The following is a 3,612-nucleotide window of genomic DNA, read 5'->3' as shown; positions in this document are numbered from 1 at the left end:
ACCAGTGAGATGAATTGCAAAGGGGCTGTATAAATGGGCTCAGGAGTGGCAAAAATTTTGAGGTTGGCCCAGGATTGGGCAGTGTTTCGTTCTGTTGTTCATAGGGTCGTTATGAATTGGTACCAACTCATGGCACCCAACAGCAACAGCAACAGGGTTACCCTCGGTGGACAGGTTTTATCTGAGCTTCTAGACAAAGACAGATTAGGAAGAAGGAGAGACAGACTACTTCTGAATATTCAGTCACTGAAAACTTTATAAATAGCAGTGGAACAATGTCAGCACCAGAATATTGAAACATGGTGAAGAACACAATAATATTGTCAGATATTGTGCAAGAAGATGAGCCCCTCAACTTGCAATATTGAAAGATTTTATTTATGGGCAAAGTGTTGAATAATGTAGAAGGCATCAAGAGAAGATGGAAGGGCTCTTTCTCTCAAGTCCTAGCTCCCAAGATAACAAAGAAAAGGAGAAACAACGGTCATGCCAAAAAGGGCTGATGCCTTATATAGCCTATTTGCTGCACAAACTGGCTGCTTCATGCCCAAAGACAAGGCCATTAAAAAGTTTGTAATTTGAAACCTAGAGTTTGCAGCCGTCAGGGATATTTCTGAAGTGAGTGTCTTCGATGCATATGTGCTACCCAAGCTGTAAGTGAAACTCCATTATTGTGTGAAGTATGCCATTCACAGCAAGGTGGTCAGGAACTATTCTGAAGCTCAGAAGGACACCACCACCCCAATTTAGACCTGCATGTGCTGCCACACGACGGCCACCAAAACTCATGTAAGGAATTGAGCACTTAAAGGCTGAAGTAAAACTAACCTGCAAGAAAATAAAATGAAAATTACACTTAAAAAAAAAAAAAGAGAGAGAGAGAAGATGGAAGGAATACCACCATTTCAAGTGTAGCATATGATCAAGAGCCAATGATACTGAAGGACAAAGTCCATGGTGCACTGAAGGCATTGGCAAAGAACAAGGCACCTGGAATTGATGGAATGTAAATTGAATCTTTCAACAAAGTGATGCGGTGACACTCACTTGTCTATGCTAAGCAATTTGAACAACAATTACCTGGCCAACTGACTGGAAAATATCTGTATTTTTGCCATTCCAAAGAGAGGCTACCGAATGGAATGTAGAAATCATCGGAAAATGTCATTAATATTACATGCAAGTAAAATTTTGCTAAAAACACAAAAATGACTGCAACCACACATTGACAAAAAACTTTCAAGCCAGATTTACAAGAGGATATGGGACAAGGGATATCATTGTGACCTCAGATTGATTTAGGTTGGAAGCAGAGATTACCAGAAAGATGTTTACTTGTGCTTTATTTATTACACAAAGGTTTTTAATTGTGTGTGTCATGACAAGCTATGGACAACATTGCAAAGTATGAGTATTCCAGAACACTTAATTATGTTCATGAGGAACCTGTACATAGACGAAGTGACAGTTGTTCAAACAGAACAAGGGAACATCAAAGGAATTAAGATTAGGAAAGGTGTGTGCCAGTGTTTTATTCTTTCACCATATTTATTAAATTTGTATGCTGAGAAAATAATCCTAGAATCTGAATTATATGAAGAGAAATGTGGTATCAGGACTTGAAGAAGACTCATACCAACCTGTGATATGCAGATGATACAACCTTGCTTGCTGAAAGTGAAGATGACTTAAAATAGTTACTGATAAAAATCAAAGACCACAGCCTTTTGTATGGGTTGAACCTCAATGTAATGAAAACAAAAATCCTCACCACTGGACCAATAACAACATTCATATAAATGGAGAAAAGATTGAAGTTGTCAAATACTTCATTTTGCTTGCATCAATCATTAATCTCATGGATGCAGCAGTCAAGAAATCAACTGATTTATTATTATTATTATTATTGCATTAGGTAAACCTGCTGCACAAGACCTCTTTATAGTGTGGAAGAGCAAAGATGTCAGTTTGAGGACTAAGATGCGCCTGATCCAAGCTATGGTATTTTAAATAACCTCAAATGCATATAGAAGTTGGACAGTGAATAAGGAAAACCATAGAAGAACTGATGCATTTGAGTTATGGTGTAGGAGGAGAATATTAAAAGAAAACCATAGAAGAATTGATGTATTTGAGTTATGGTGTAGGAGGAGAATATTAAAAGTACCATGGACTGCCAAAAGAACAAACTAATCTGTGTTTGAAGAAGTACAGCCAGAATGCTCCTTGCAAGTCAGGAAGGCCAGACTTACTCTCCCTTACTTCGGACACATTATCAAAAGGGACCAGTCCCTGAAGGATATCATGTTTGATAAAGTGGAGGGTTGGAGAAAAAGAAGAACTTCCCCAATGAGATGGATTGGCACAGTGGCAGCAGCTATTGGCTCAAATGTAGCAATGATTGTGAGGTTGGTACACAACTGAACAGTAGTTTATTCTGCTGTGCATAGGGTCACTATGAATTGGTAATTCTATGACACCTAGCAACAACAACATCACAGAAAGAGGACCTGATGGTTGCATGATTGAAATGTGAGATCCCTACCCAGAAAATCAGCTACAGCAGATAAGATAGCAGAGACTGTGTTACGGAAAGACAGAACAGCAGTGGGCTCTAGGCCCATGCAATAAGTAAAATTGCAAGCCTATGGGCAGGAGACTGGCTTGAAGAATGTGTCCTTTGGGCATTCACAGACTGCCTAAAGGAGCTTTGTAACACTTGCCTGAGCAGGGCAGAGATCCAGGGGTCACATGGCTGAGAAGCCTAAGACAAGAGTAAGGCATGTCTGCAGTACAGCTGACAAGAAGTATTCCTTATTGGAAAATGGCTGCATCCTGAGTTGGCGTTGATCCTAAATTACAATCTATTCACTGCCCTAATAAACACAATTATTATGAGTTCTGTGTGGCCATTGCAATGGACTGTTGAACCCAGATCTCAAGAAAATCTATGGATGCTATGGGATGTATGGTTGGTTTCAGAATAGGGTTAAGAAGGTTGTAGGGTGGTGGAGTGTCTGACTTCCGTTATAAGAAATGAACTTGGACTGATTTTGAGTTTGGTTCTCTTTACCCCTTGTGAAGTCAGTGGAAATCAGACATAGTCCCCATACTTGATTTGTACAAACCCACTGCCATTGAGTCCATTCTGACTCATAGAGACCCTGGGTAGGATTTCCAAGGCTGCAAATCTTTATGGGATCAGCATGTCTCTTCTGTCTCCCATGGACTGGCTGGTGGGTTTGAACTGCTGACCTTGGGGTTAGCAGTCCAGTCCTTGTCCTACAGCACCACAAGGACTTCTTTTTTCGTATAACAGCTTCATCTGATTGTCATGAAAACTAATTAGGTTACTACAACTAAAGGACCTGGTACAGTGTAAGGCTCTGAGCAAATTTTGATATTACTATTTATGCCCATAGCCTTTTTGTGTGTGCAGAATACTTTGCTTTCTCTCCTTCTAGCCTCTTTTCATTCATGTTGTTGTTGTTGTTAAGTGACGTCATCGATTCAGTTCTAAATCATAGGTGACCCTGTATAGAATTTCCAAGTAACAGCGGGTGGGTTTGAACTGTCGACCTTGTGGTGAGTAGACCAGTGATTATCCTATAG

General features: G+C 40.0%; 1 pseudogene; it reads left to right on the top strand.

Annotated features, from left to right (window-relative positions):
* The first annotated feature begins 380 nt into the window (after window positions 1-380).
* Window positions 381-793, top strand: LOC102827249 (annotated as a pseudogene).
* The last annotated feature ends 2,819 nt before the right edge of the window (window positions 794-3,612 follow it).

This window comes from Chrysochloris asiatica, unplaced genomic scaffold (assembly GCF_000296735.1).
Source record: "Chrysochloris asiatica unplaced genomic scaffold, ChrAsi1.0 scaffold00364, whole genome shotgun sequence".
Taxonomy (NCBI): Eukaryota; Metazoa; Chordata; class Mammalia; order Afrosoricida; family Chrysochloridae; genus Chrysochloris; species Chrysochloris asiatica.
Note: the sequence above shows the minus strand (reverse complement) of the source record. Positions and strands in the feature narration are given on the sequence as shown.